The sequence below is a fragment of the Triturus cristatus genome, chromosome 12 (genome assembly GCF_964204655.1).
Source record: "Triturus cristatus chromosome 12, aTriCri1.1, whole genome shotgun sequence".
Lineage (NCBI taxonomy): Eukaryota > Metazoa > Chordata > Amphibia > Caudata > Salamandridae > Triturus > Triturus cristatus.
In genome coordinates this window covers 390,868,402-390,883,420 of record NC_140595.1, presented here as the reverse complement: position 1 = coordinate 390,883,420, position 15,019 = coordinate 390,868,402, and positions in this window count along the sequence as shown.

Sequence of the window (15,019 nt, the reverse complement as noted above, 5' to 3'; positions counted from 1 at the left end):
TCGGGAAGACAGTCTTCTGTCTTGGGGTGCATGCAAAATGACCCTTATCCAACAACTTTAGTTCGCCCACGACTAAATGTTGTTCATGTCATGGCCGACTCCGGTGGGCATTAGTCCCTCAAGATAAAAGGAGTCCCACTTTGGATGAACCCCCACAGTTTAGCAGAATGTAGGAATGTGCAAGGGGATTAATATAAAGGTTCTGCAAATCACTTATGGGGTGTCTCAAAGCATGGGGAATCTACAGAAGAACAGCTAAGGTGACAACTAAAAGGGTTGAAATGTAATGTGGAGAAGCAATCACAATAGACTTTCAAGCCTTTGCAAAGCATTGGCCTTTGAAGTGGTCACTTTAAGATATTCCACGCGGAAGGCATCTGTAGTTGCTTCAACGAGCTCTTCCTCAAACAAGGGTAAAAGAAGCTGTGGAGTACTGTCGCCTTTGTGCTGCACTGCAGAGGCCTCCTCCCACTCGATCAGCACCATGTTCTCAGATGATGCACTTTTATGTTGAGCTGGGAAGGCAGAACTTTGAAGGAAGGGCTGTCATTCATCACAAGGGGGTGTTAATTCCCAGTTTGTATCTACACTCTTTGAGAGATTCCAGCTATTCTTTATAGAGCAGAGCATAGGGTATTAGTGTGCGTCTCCACAGACCTAGCCACACTCTCTAATTCTGCACTAGGATCCACCAGATTGGCTTTGAGAGTAACAGTCCTCCATCCCACAGGGAGTGGAGACATTCTCCTCAGTGTGGTAAAGAGACATTGAGTTGCACCTTGTTCCCTGCCTAGGGCTTCAGAGAATGGTGCCACATGTACACCACATTCTGGGTAGGCCCATGCTTAGGGCCTAGCGGGATTACCCTGTAATACTTTGGACAAGGCCAAATGAATCTTTGGAGAGACTCCATTTTGAGTGTACACTGGCAGAAACAGCACCCATGCATTAAATATTACGAAAGGGCCCTTTTATACCAAGCTGAGGTTCACAATGCATACACAGATGCTTATTCATCAAGGGAATCTATCCTGCATAATACGTTCCTCCATTACTTATTCATTGCCAAGGCATGTTGGTGCATGTAAGTCAACACATGCACAAGGTGTATGAGTTTGAGAAAGCGACAATTCCGCCATTTAATTATCAAGAGGCTTGTCACTGTGCAGTCAGGTTAAGAACAGGATAACCTGCACTTCACTAAGCTCCTTTTAGTCCAAAATCGACATCGTGTAAAAAAATATGAAACGCAGGCTAACAGAGAAATATTAATTTATTTTCTGTGCTTTCAAACTGTGAAGGCCTTTGTGATTAAAATTAATTTCCGTACATTATTTCCAAGAATGTGTAGGTTAAGCCTCTACTTCTGACATCAAAGGGGAGGTAAGAACTGAGACTGTGCTGTTCATTTACAAGGTGTAAAACAAGGCACGTTGTATCCTGTTCACTATAGAGCAAATTCCTTTTGGAAAACAGCCCTTACTTAAGTTATAACCTATATGAACGTTGGCTAATTTATAAGTGGAATATTTGCATATTTTATTGTGCTGTTTAAAAAGAAATAGAATTAAATGATGTGGATTGAAACAAGAAAATGTAAATTACCAAGAGATCTGGTGTCTATTCTGAAAAAAAACGAAAACACTTTTGATTCGTGTAATTGTGCCATCAGCAGATTAGCAGACATCCCTTCTCAGAAGGAGCTATTCTGTACCGAGCAGAGGGATAAACTAAGGTTGTCAGCCCTCACCCCATTTTCTAGAAATAGTAATGATCGTTGTTTCTGGAAGTAACCTTCACAACAATTTGCTAGACACAATTGAAGTAAAAAGAACCCCTATGCATTCACCTGTGTAACTAATACTTTATAAAGGAACAATGCCACTTCCTATGAGTGGCCATAGTGGGGATTTTACTAGATGGGGGACAGAAAATCTCTATTTTAATAAAGACAGAGATGGGCATTATGTATGCCCATACCAAGCCGATGCGAAGGTTTCTGGGTGAGAACAGCTTAGAAGATGACGTAAAATAGGTCCAGCGTTGTGGCGGGTAATGACTCCAGGTCACTGTAAGATCACCATGTAGATTTCATCTACGAATGCTATGATCTGGTACTTAAATCTATAGGGGTCAGTTTGAACAAATGGTACAACTTCCAGAATATGTTAGGGGCATATTATCAAGACAGGCGATAAAATTATCGCCGCTTTAGCGGCAGAAAACTGCCGCTAAAGCGGCGATAATGGGCTTGATAATATGCCGCAGAGAATTCCAATAGAAGCCCATGTTGACACCAGAACATGGGCTTCTATGGGAATTCTCAAGGGCATATTATCAAGCCCATTATCGCCGCTAAATACGACGATAATTTTAACGCCGTTTCTTGATAATATGCCCCTTAGTTTTTAAAATGAAAAAAACAAAGGGCCTCATTTATGAAAACAGTTGCATCGCTGCGTGAAAACAGAAATGCAACAGTTTTCACTGCGCCCTCCTTGCGACATGATGGGTGCCTCATATTTACTGTCTGACACATCATGTCGCAGGGAATTACAGATACACCAGTATTACTGATGTATCTGTTGGCGTAAAAGTGACGCAAGTCCCATGTGAAAGGGCCTGCGTCAGTCTTATACCTGCTGTGAGGCAGGTGTAAGATACTGACGCAGTAGCATCCTAGAAGTGGCGCAGTGAAATCTGATAGATTTCACTGCGCTACTTCTACGAGGTTTTTTGCGGGAGTACGCCCATCCTGCATACATTATACCTGATGCAGGTATAATGTAGCGAAGGGCTTTGCAAAGTGACGCATCTGCTTAGAAAAAGGGGGCAACGTGGCACATTTTTTATGCCACCGGTGCGTCACAAAAAGTGAGGCAACGGCGGCGTAAAACTGTTGCAAGGCCTCATAAATAAGGCACACAGTTTTGAATGTTGGCCCTTGGGGACATGGAACACAAGTTCTTTGTACCTAAACAGGTCAAACAAGAGACAGTAGCCACAACTGCAAAGAATGACACATTTCACAAAGCCAGCCAAGTGTCAGCTCCACTAGACTTCATGGAATGTTTCTAGCTTCAGTGCCACTAATATACATCCAAAAGGAAAGATTTGCATATGTATTTAGATAATTGTAATCCTCTTGAAGAGAAGATATAGAAAGAAAATGTTAGAAATAGGCCCAACAGAAAATATTTTAGGAAACGCGTTTTGAATGATGCACCATACTCACAGGCAAAGTAGAAGAATGCAAAACATGGGCCCCGAGGAAGATTTGATGAATGGCTCCTAAAATTTCAATTGCTTATGTCCCCACGCTACAGTGATGTTGAATCACTCGGAGACCCCCCGCAGAGAGCCGCCCTTGAAAAGTATTGGCTATAAGGACATATGCACCCACTGCCTATAAACGTGTGCCTGCAAAAAGCAGTTTGATGCCTTATCAGGCTTTCATAGCAATCTTCTGCAATCTTCATCAACAGTAACAGCCATCGCTGCCCCTCGGTTAGCTGAGATTGTAACATTTACAAAAAAGTCCCTTTTTATTTACTTCAGGAATCCCCAGTAAAAAATAAGACACCTTTATTAAGAGGCAAGAGCCCACTTTAAATCAGATTGTCTCTCTGATAAGATCGAACCTCTTTTTTTTTTTAATCAACAGAGCAGTGCAATCCTATTTTAGGGTAAAGGTAATTTGTTTTCCCAATAAAAAGGTCAAGTCCCCTTGATCTTGTTCTCACATCCCATTGAAATGTGGCGGTAGTTACATGCAGCGTGGAGCGGGGATCACTGTGCCTGAAACGCAGGCACTTATAAAAATTGCATTAATTTGCTTAGACCGAGAGATTTTCACAGGAGAGCAACTAGCAGAAAACATTATGAAAATGTCCAAGAGGGCTGTAATTGAGTTGATTAGTATGACCTTGGTTATGAAGGTAATAGGAGAGTGAATGGTACTTAGGGTGAGTTATAATCCTGCTACCATGTTCTCAGAAGTAGTGAGCTATGTAATTTGTTCCGAGTGAAACCGAATAGCCTAGCTGTTCCCTGACAAGGTAATGCACTTTGACTAGCAGAGCTTGTCCGCTGCTTGCTTGCCCTCGGCGAGTAAACATTCGCCAGCCTCTGCCTTTGTCTAGGTGGAATATATTACATTTTGGCTGGTCGAATTTTCACAATGGATCCAACATTGCAAGTGAAATTTTTCGCATTTTTAAAGATCCTTCTAGTCTTGTAAAATGGAATGTTGTCAAATTATTGTTCAAACATTTATTCAGATGACACTATACTTTTTTTAAAAATTATATTTAGCATTGTGACAAGGTGACAATATGGTAGCCAGTTAGATTGTTCTTATTTTTTCTAACAATGGTGCATGGGTCAAGCCTATCCCTGGTGCCTTTTTAGTTCAGTTTCCTTCTGTTTTTTAATTATTATTTATTATTCTTTTTTTTTTTTAAATGATCACACATCCAGAAACGAATATTCACCGCATAAGTCAACATGAAAGGCAAAAATTGATCCTCATCCAGCCGACACTGATAACATAGAGGAAGAGTTATTCATATTACCAACCCCCCCACACACACATGCACGCGCACACACCCACACACCCAACCACACACCCACCCACCCTCGTTCGGGGAGACTCAGTGGTGATGTGATAATTATTGCATCTGTTAATACCCTAGAATGATGCGATAATTATAATCTATTAACAGGTCAGTCCTGCAAAATTGGGCATAAAATGCAGGTTTTGGTCCTAACTGTACCAAAATGTACCTATCTTGGTATTTTCCGGGCATTCTTACCATGTTAAGTTTTGATACTTTTGATCTTCTCAAATTCAACTCTATGGGTCGGACTTTATTGCATCTAATAATTACTGCGTGCAGCAAACTCTGTTAAAATTATAATTACAGCTCCTCTGCAAACAGGTGTGTCTGCTGTGACCGTAGTTAACTGGGATACTTGTAATGAGGAAATTATTACTCATTACATGTATGAGAGAGTAAGTGATTCCTACGCAGTTCTTGACCTGTTTAATTTGGAAATCTACATATGTTGTCATGAAATAAAAAGTGTAAAGGTCTGCATGGCAGGTCAAACCAGTAAATAGTCTTCAAACCTGGACTGATGTCCAGCTTATAACACTAACACTACACACAGAAGAATCTCACATTCAAACACTCAGGGGCATATTATCAAGACGCAGCGATAATTATCGCTGAATGCGCTTAGCGAGTTTTTTTCTATCGCTGGATTATATCGCCATGATAGCCCTGTATTACCAACGCTTATCGCATTGGCGATATAGAATCCAGCGATAGCGGGGAAATGGGCCAACATCGCTGAAAAACCAGCGAAAATCAATGCAAAACGGAGAAAAGCTTGCCGATACTACCATGTGGCCTTAACCCTATAATCCACCTCACATGTTAAGTATGCCTTAGTCAGGAATTTAGCAGACGTTAGATTCCTGCGTAAATGGTGAGTTAGCGCGATTATTTTTTATCGCTACTATGGTCGGGGCCTCTTTGTAAATATCGCGAAGCTGCATTAGTGATATTCTCCCATGAAGTTTTGTGAGGCACGCCTACTCTGCATCTCATTAACGATGCGATGAGAGGCGTGAGTAAAACGGGTGCTAAAACATGGAAACATGCACTAGCGTGTCCTTGATAATAATGCGAAAAAATTATCGCCGCTTTTCAGCCAAAAATGGACGCTAAAGCTGCGATAATTTTATCGCCCACTCTTGATAATATGCCCCTTAGGGTTTCTGACTGGGTGAGAAATTTGTACCTATGTACCGCCACAATCTAATCACAAATCGAAGAGTAAAAGATGTAACAACATAATTTCCTGAACAAATAGAAACAAATACACTGAATGTCACGTGTCTGCTGTAATAACATCACAAAATTATAGAACTAGATACAAGTGAAGCCATTACCGATAGCCCTTCAAAAAGTGATAACTCAGAAATAGAATGAAACATACATCATATATAATATATAGAGCACAAATAAAAAAATGCCCTCTCCATCACATTTAGTGCCTCATGTAACAATTATCCCATTACAAAAAGGGATTTCAAATAGGACACTGAATTTTTGGGATTATAATAATATTTTGCAAACCAACCTGTGTACAGACAGGTCGGGTCACAAAATACCGAATCACAGGGAGTCGCAGTATGTAATTTGCATTCCACTGCCATTGACTACAGCGAACTGGGTTGGTGACCTACAACAGTCAGCAGACCACCATGTCTGTGATTTTATTCAAATAATGAAGTTTAAAAAAAAACTTTAGCTTAAAGAACATGAGACTGCATTTGAAAGAAAAATGTTTTCTTTTTGTTAAAACGTTTCATTGAGAGTGGTTCTGTGGACCACTGTCTAATCTCCCTAAAACGTTTGTCAAGATTGTCTAAGTGGAAGGGATCTAACAGGATTCACTTCCCCTTTGGGAATCATTTGCCAGTGGAGGGTTCAGTAACTTTTTAATCTTTTTTGACCACATTACAGTTGCAAAACATTTATACTTCAGGGTTAGAATTCCCATTGTGATGGGTCACCCAAAACACGGCCATTTCAAATAGTGGCTCTGAAACCATATTTAAAATCATTTCCAAATCACTGAGTGGGTTTAGTACATCTGAAAAAGGGTTTTAGCATTCACAAACCCTCTGATTTACCAAATCGCCAAATCGGAGGGTTTGCAAATGGCAAAACACTTCGCACATGAGGCCCTTAAATCCTTACTTCTATGCTTACCAGTATACCTGTGTGATACCTCAGCAATTCAGGAGGAAATAGCGAGGGAGTACTTACTCAAAAAGGGTCTTATTTTACTCAACATCACCAAATCAGCCAAGCAAGAATATCTAACCAACTATTCTGTCATCTTGCTGCACTACTCTGTAACATAGGTTTAGGGAATACTCTACCCTGCCATCTCCAACCATCTTCCACACAGTCCTTGAGGAGCCGCACTCCAGCAGCATTCTGGAGAAGGAGCTAATATAGCCGTATTCCTTGAAAAAACTCTTCCATTCAAAGTGTTCCTACTTTGCTGTATTCATGCATTTTAACAGTTACTTGTCTATCACTCACTTTCCCCTTACTTCGGTCACACTAAGAAATACTTCAAGAACTAAACACAAGCATGGTTGTGTTGGTCCTTCTTTTTCCAGTCCATGGCAGACCTTTTACTATTGTGCCATAAAGCGACCATTTTTGGAAGAATAGGTGGGCACAGACTATGCAGATATTCCACGCAGTGAGCCACAGATAGGATGAGACTATAGTGGAAATAACTAGCAATCATGCACCACACAAATATCTTTTATTAGGAACATTATTTTACCAGCTGTAGCCACCTCTATTGAGTGATATTCTGTTTGTGAGTGTATAACTCATGTACATCATTATTTCCTTATTTATCCCTAGAATAGGAAATTGGTATACTGGGCATTCACTTAGTTGGAGGAGTTAGAACTGCATGAAGGACATCAATTTATTGTTTGCTCTCCCAATGTGAGGGCATTATTATCTGCCTATAATTTTTCTATGATGTATTCTTTAGATTACCACTTGATTTCCCTTGCTGGCTCAGCATATCATACCAAGTAGTTAAATATGCCTTCCTGTTTTTCCTTACTCCTGTATATTGTCCTGGGGTTTTTAACATCAATGGAGTGAGATTTTACTATGATTCATCCTGTGTTTTGGATGATGAGCCAGCAACTTTAAAACGTATTCATCAGTAGACAGCATAAAACTGAAAATATTGCATAACCTTTACATTCCATATCTTTATATTATGACTTTCTAGTTACAAAATGTATGCCTTGGTTCTTTAAAAAGTTCTGAAAAGACCACCTGTTGAACTCTTTTTATTTGATCAAACCTCATCATATTAGTTTCCACAAACTCTTTTATATCTCTTTGACCATTGTTGGGCATTTATGCATTCTTCAAAGTTTTGTATCACAAAAAATAATTGAATTCATTCATTCATTGATATCCAGATAGGTGGTATCTTTCCAATGAAAGTCCAGTTTTAGACGGTTCACTTGGATTGCTAAAAACACCCATATCCATCATTATGAAAGCACTACTGTATCTCACAGGCTGAATAATGCTGGAAGTAATTTTGAAAATCATATCAACCTAAAAGGGGCTAATCACTGAACAGCTAGCAAATTAAGGCCCATGGTCTTTACAACTAATGCATGTCAGACTTAAATATAATTTCCATTTTTCAGCTTAGCCAAATTGATATAGAAATTGCATAATTTATGATAGATTTTAGATGCCATGTTGTAAAACCCACAAAGAACTTGTGATGTCCCATATTCTCTGTGTGAAGGCATCTGGTAAATGATGCCATGGTGTTACCGACATAGAGATAACCCTGTTGATCCTTTGAGCTAATAATCAGGCATATATATCTTATAGTCTGAATAAATAAGGTAGACTGGGCAATAAAATCCCATATATGCCGGATCTTTTTTTTTATGGAAAAAGATGATGCATAAAGATTTTGCATTGTGTAGCTGTGATATACTCCAAAAACAGGAGTGATACAGAACTACTGAAAGATAATTTGCAGCAAAATCTTTCTGCTGCTTATTAAAAGGCCAAATGGGACATGAGTATTGCACCTCTGTTAAAACTAAGAAAGAATTTACCAAAATAATCCTTTTTGGTTATTTGTTATAAGATGTACTTCTAAGAATATTTTACACAAAGTATAGGATCAGGTGTAACTGAATGCATAGGATTTGAAACAGTAAACACAAGCTTATCATAGAAGTCCAAACCGGAAAGTGGCCTGCACACAACTACAAAAAAAAGCACACAGCAAACAGTGAACATGTGTCCAATTTAAGTTATGTTAATAGAGAAACAACCAGCAAAAAAGGCTAAAACTGCCATAACTCAACCATATTTGCGCAACCGTGAAGCAATACAACAGAGTATATCAAAGCAAATACCTACCACAGAGAGGGACCAGTTTGCCAAGGTTCATGCATATGAACATTACATCTCAGTTATGCCAAATCTAAGTCAAAACACTGAAGGCACTCTGCTAATCCGTGTGTGTCTCTGGTGGCACAATAGTATTCCATACAAGAAGGTCCCTCCACTAAATTCAGACTGTTTGACCTGGCATCCTTGGTGTGGTTTCCCCTGACTTTTTGCCTTCTGACCTCCTGTTTTGCTGACTTCATTTTTTATGGCTTTAGGATTCTGGGCACTTTACCACTGCTAACCAGTGATAAAGTGCATATGCTCTGTACTCAAAACATGGTAACATTAGCATTTCTACAATTGCCATATTTAATTTGCTTAGAAGTTTTTAGTAAAGTGCACCATATATGCCCAGGGCTTGCATATTAAATGCTGCTAGTGGGCCTGTAGACATGATCGTGCCACCCATTTCAGTAGCTCTTTAAACATGGCTCAGGCCTGCCACTGCAGAGCCTGTCTGTGCAGTTTAAACTGCGATTTCGACCTGGCGATAAACCAACTTGCTAGGCCCAAACCTTCCCTTTTATTGCATATAAGTCACCTCTAGGCGCCAGGCAGCACTATGGGCAGGGTGCAGTGTATTCTTAAATGGTGGGACATGTACTTTTGAGTTTTACATGTCCTGGAAGTGAAAACATGCTAAATTCCTTTTTCACTAATGCAAGGCCTCTCTCTCCCAAAGGTTAACATTGTGATTGCTTTAGAAGCATCTATTAAGTGAAATATACAATTGGGAAAAGATAGAAATTTGGAGTTTTGTGTCTCTGGATTCACAATTTGAAATACGGTTAGGTTGTATTTTGAATTGTAAGTCTGAAAATGCCACTTTTAGAAAGTTGGCATTTTCTTTCTTTAACCATTCTGCGCCTCTGCCTGTCTCTGAATACATGACTGGATTGGGTGACAGCTGGGCTTTGTGCATTCCCTCTAGAAAGTCACAGAAGGGGAGCAGGTGTGTGACATTTGCTTCCTGATGGCCCATCGCCCGACTGATGGGCCTTCCTGGGGTAGATTGGGAGGGAGGAGCTAACACTTGCAGCTGAATAGGACTGTGTCTGTCCCCACAGAAAGAGCTGCATACTCCCTTGTAGTGAGTCTGGAGCCAGGGCAGGAAAAGCAGGGACCTTGTGATTTTCAAAGGCCTATTTGAAGGTTCCCCCACTTCAAAGGCACAACTGGGTTGAAGTACTGGGTCCCTGACACCACCAGAGCAGAACTTTGCTGGAACCAAGAACATTCTGACTCTAAGAAGAGCTGCTTTGTTGCAGGAGAGATTGCCGCTTTGCTAGCTCCTCTTTTGTGTTGGCCTGTTGCCTGCTGATTGCTGCGCTGTAGGAGGGACTGCAACTTTGCTACCTACTTTGCTGTGTTGACCTGCTGCCTGCTACTTCTTGCCTGGGAGTGAGAAGGACAGGAACTGCGAAGGACTGGAACTGCTCTCTACATCCATGAACCCACGTTTCTCCAAGGGCTTGCTGCTTTCCCCCCTGTTCTTGAAGTCTCAGGGCCCTCAAAGACTTTCCACAACTCTGCTGCAGCTACTGGACTGTGCCATCTGTAAGTCCTCCTTTGCCTGAGGTGCCCCTTCAGTCCTGGGACTCAGAAGTGGGTTCTGCAGCTGTTTTGCTCCAAAATCAATGCATCATCACCTCTGCACTGATCGGAAGCTTCGCAGCGCCCTTCAACGCTGATGCAGTGGCGATCCAAAGACATCCCTGCACGGCTCGGCGACGACACGGAACCCGACTAAGAGGTTTGATAATGACGCAGCACCTGCATCGTAAGGGGTTTGATGACGATGTGGGACTTGACTGCGAGGTTCAATTTAGATACATCCACCCGACTGTGTGTATCAGAACCAACATATCGAGTCTTCTACGCCGATGCTTACTCCATCCACGGTACTTTTTCAGCAGACCCTGCATGGGTCCTGTAGCCGGCCTGCCATCTATCATGGCCGGCCTGAACTTCAGATTAACCATGGTCTAGATTGACCTCAAGTAACCTTTTAGTGCTACTAACTTCTAAGCACAGTTTTTGGATTTAATCTATAAAAATAAATTATTTCAAGTTCTATTTACTGGATCTTTTAAATCAGATAAGTATTCCCTACTTCTCTAACCTGGTTTAGCCTGTTGGTGGTATTTGCACTGTGTTACTGTAATTTAAGTGTTGCTCAAAGCTCAAATACTTTACACATTGCCTCTTAAGTTAAGCCTGACTGCTCTGTGCCAAGCTACAAGAGGGTGAGCACAGGTTAATTTAGGTTTTGTATCTGACTTACTCTGACTAGGATTGTGGTCCCTTTTTGGACAGAGTGCAAACCTCTGCCATCAAGAGACCTGATTTCTAACACAGACAGTCAGAAAAATGTGGTTATTGCAAAGGCACCACATACTCTGGGCAGAGTAAAGCATTTGAACACATCATGAAATAATATGAATCATCAGGCCCAAGTCATTATAGTGCTAGATAACATATTGTACAGTTAATAAAAACTTTTACCAAAGTAAAAGCACAAAATACATTTTAGTATCATAAAATATCATAAAATGTCTCATCAGGAAGATTAGTTAGTCCTTAGATAACACAAGGTTACGATCCTTGATGTAGGTCAAGGCCCTATGAAAATGTACATGAAGGACAATGGATAGTGCAAAAAATTAGCCTGTAGTCTCTGAAGGTTGAAGGGACAAAGGCCCTGGGACAGGACAGGGTATCAAGGTTAAACCAATGCCAATAGCCCCTTACAATGATCAATGTTGATCTGTTCAAGCGTTAACTTGTGTCTCTTGCTGCCAGGGTCAGTGTAAGGAATCAAGCAGGCAGGAGCAACATCCAGGCAGCCCAAGTCACTTTAAGGGATGGATTCCACAAAGTGCTTGTGTTTTTCAGCAAATGAGTAAAAAGTGCTAAGTGCAAAGTGCAATGTGAATGTAAATGTTTGAAGATCCCAAAAGAGGTTCAGATGAGTTAGTTAACTACTGTATAGTGCTGTAGCCAGAGGAAGCTCAAGCTAATGGAAACAGTCTATGCATGTGGGGGCAGCAGCCGTATGATAACCATAGAAGCCATCTGATGTTTGATGACAGCTGTAATGTGTTGGCACAGGGTTTGGGACCCTGCTCCCTGTCACCAGTGGTGCAGGTGGACCCAAATTCTGACACTGACACTTGAAGGATTTTGATTGTTTTGATAATTATAATCAAACCTGGGTTCAGGCAGGCAATTACTGCTTGGCTGCTGGTGCTCATACCCAAGTGTACAAACTGTTTGTGGAGTACATTTTTCCTCAGTTGAAGCAAGGTGGAGCAAATGCACTGTATGTGGCTGATGGTTTCCTCCCCCAGGCCGCAAAAGTGGCACATTGCGCTTTGAGCTGTGGATGACTGCCATGCCAGGTGTCTGCCTCCCATGTTCCACACCCCCAGTCTGAGAGCGACAAATCTGGCCTTGAACCACAATGGATAAGTGTAAGCAATATACTTCCATTGGATCCAAGGAGTGTAAGAGTTAACCACTGCCCATGCGTGCAAATGCCTGCTCAGTGTTGCTAAGTCGGTCAGCCTTGATAGCCTTTTCACTTAGCCACTGAAAGTTCTTTAAATGCTGATCATGGAAGGTGTTTTTCCAGGCTTTAGTATGCAAGAGGTCTTTTAATTTGTTTTGAAGATGGCACTTGTGTGAGGCTCCTGAACTATCTAGGGCCCCCCTAAGTAGACGGTTCATGGAATCTGGCGGGCGAGTCTGAGCCTGTGGCAGAAGTTAAAAAAGCATTGCTTCTAGCCTGTGATTGCTTTGTTAGGTTGAACTCGAGCCTGACTTGGCCAGGTGATTCTCGCTTTGGAAGACTCAGTGTAGCTTTGTGGATCTTGGTACAAATCTTATCCAAGAGGGGGGCCTCAAAGTCCAGCATGATTTAGCTTCCAAACAACAAGGTGGGGTGCCTTTATCCTCTTTTTTGTTGCTGAAGCTGACAGTCATTGTTTTCTTGTTATTTATATCTAGAATTTTCCTGATAGTGTAGTTGCGCAGGCTGGAAAGTTGACACTGGTCGCCGATTCTGTTTTCACTTAACTGCACAAGGTCATGAGCTGACACCCCAGCTTGGGAGGGTGACAGTTGGCTTGGTCTAAATCTTCAGACAGGTCGGCCATATACAATTTAAAAAGGGTAGGGGCGAGAACACAACCTTGTTTCAGGCCCAGGTTTGTTGGATTCTCTTAGAGATGAGTGTGCCATCCCCCAAATTGGCCTGCACCCAGGTATTGGTATACAGCTGCCCCATCACCTTCAGAAGTTCCGCTGACAGGCATGAGACCTGAAGTTTGTGCCACAGCAAGTCTCTCGGAACACTATTAAATGTGGCATTGAAATCGATGAAGCAGGATTAGAGAGTAGAGCTGCTCCTGTAAACTTTGTCACTTATTAGCGCCAGCGCTATCAGGTTTTTTGTAGTGACACAGTTATCTCTGAAGCTGCACTGATTTCTGGGCATGATCATCGCACCATCTGCCCAGGATTTCAAGCCATCAAGAGAAAGGCTGGCAAATAGATTGACATCATTGTCAATAAATGCTATGAGGCGATAGTTTCTGGGGTGAGCTTTGGAGCCCCCTTGAAAATCGGCTGAATAATCAATCCCCTCCAAGAATCAGGGATGCAAGGTGTTGCCAAGCAGAGACCAAATAATGGGGACATTACCTCGGCCCAAAACGAGGGGTCAGAAGCAAATAGGGCTGTTAGTTAACCATTAGGGCCCGGAGCCACACCCTTCTGCATGCAGGTCCATTTGAGCCTGATCCGATCTTTCATCATGCTGGTTGCAGAGGCTGTTAGAGTTGCATTGATAGGCTATGTCTTTCGCAGAGTATCAAAGTAATTTCTTGGTTACCGTGTCATAATAGTGGAACTCTTATAGTGACAAATCTATTCATCCATTAACTAGGTAAAGGTTAGACTCATTGAAGTTCAGTCTTCCTAGCAATCCCAGAGGCAAAATATGTTAATTCTGGAAAACACTGTATGCCCAAACACTACAGCAAGCCCCTATATTTTCCCTGATATCAACACGTGGAGGATTTCTTGTTTGGCTGCAATATAACACCAGGCTATTGAAACAGCTGCCCTATCTTGCAAAGGAGACAGTTGATGTAGTCTGTACAATGAGAAGAACAGAGTACATTAAATTCTGGTTGCGGAGCACTGCATGGATTTGTGTCTAAGAAGTGCCATGCAGCCAATGCGATGAATCAGTTCCGAGATGCAAAGAGGCGCTGTGTCTTCGGTTCTGAGGAGCTGCAAGGCTGCGATGTGGAGTCCGGCGTCATAGACAAGGCTGCCATCGACGAGAGATGCCAGAATTTGAACTGTCGACGTGCCACACCATCGAAGTGGTGTGTCCATTCTGAGGTCTTGTGGGGTTACAATGCGGGTCCATTGCGATGGATCCAATCCACGCAGCAGTGGCGGTGCAGCAGTTCTACTTGAGGATACAACACTTAGCTGAGGAGATGCGTCACTCAGCAGAGAAGATGTGTCGAAGCTGCTGGCAAGCTCCTTAAGCCTACTTCCAAGGGTCCAGGACTGGAGTATCACCACTTGGCAGGGAAAACTCATAGATGGCAGAGTTTGAAAGCCTGTTATGTCCCTGAGGCTTCGGATCACAAGCTAGCTAATTAGCCCTTGGAGTCACTCTGGGTTCAAAAGATGCAGGTCCACCCTTCTCACCCAGGCAAAAGGGCAGCAGTGTGGCAGTCCTTCAGCAGCACAGAAGTCCTCCTTCCTGGAAGAGTATCCACAGGTCCAGAAGTGTACTGAAGTGGTGGTGTCTGAGATCCTTCTTTTTGTAAACAGCTGTGCCTTTGAAGGTGGGGGCATATTTCTAGAGGCATGACTTTGAAGTGCGCAGATGCCCTACATTTCCTGTCCTGCCTCCACACTAACTATAGCGAGCATGCAGCCCTTTGTGT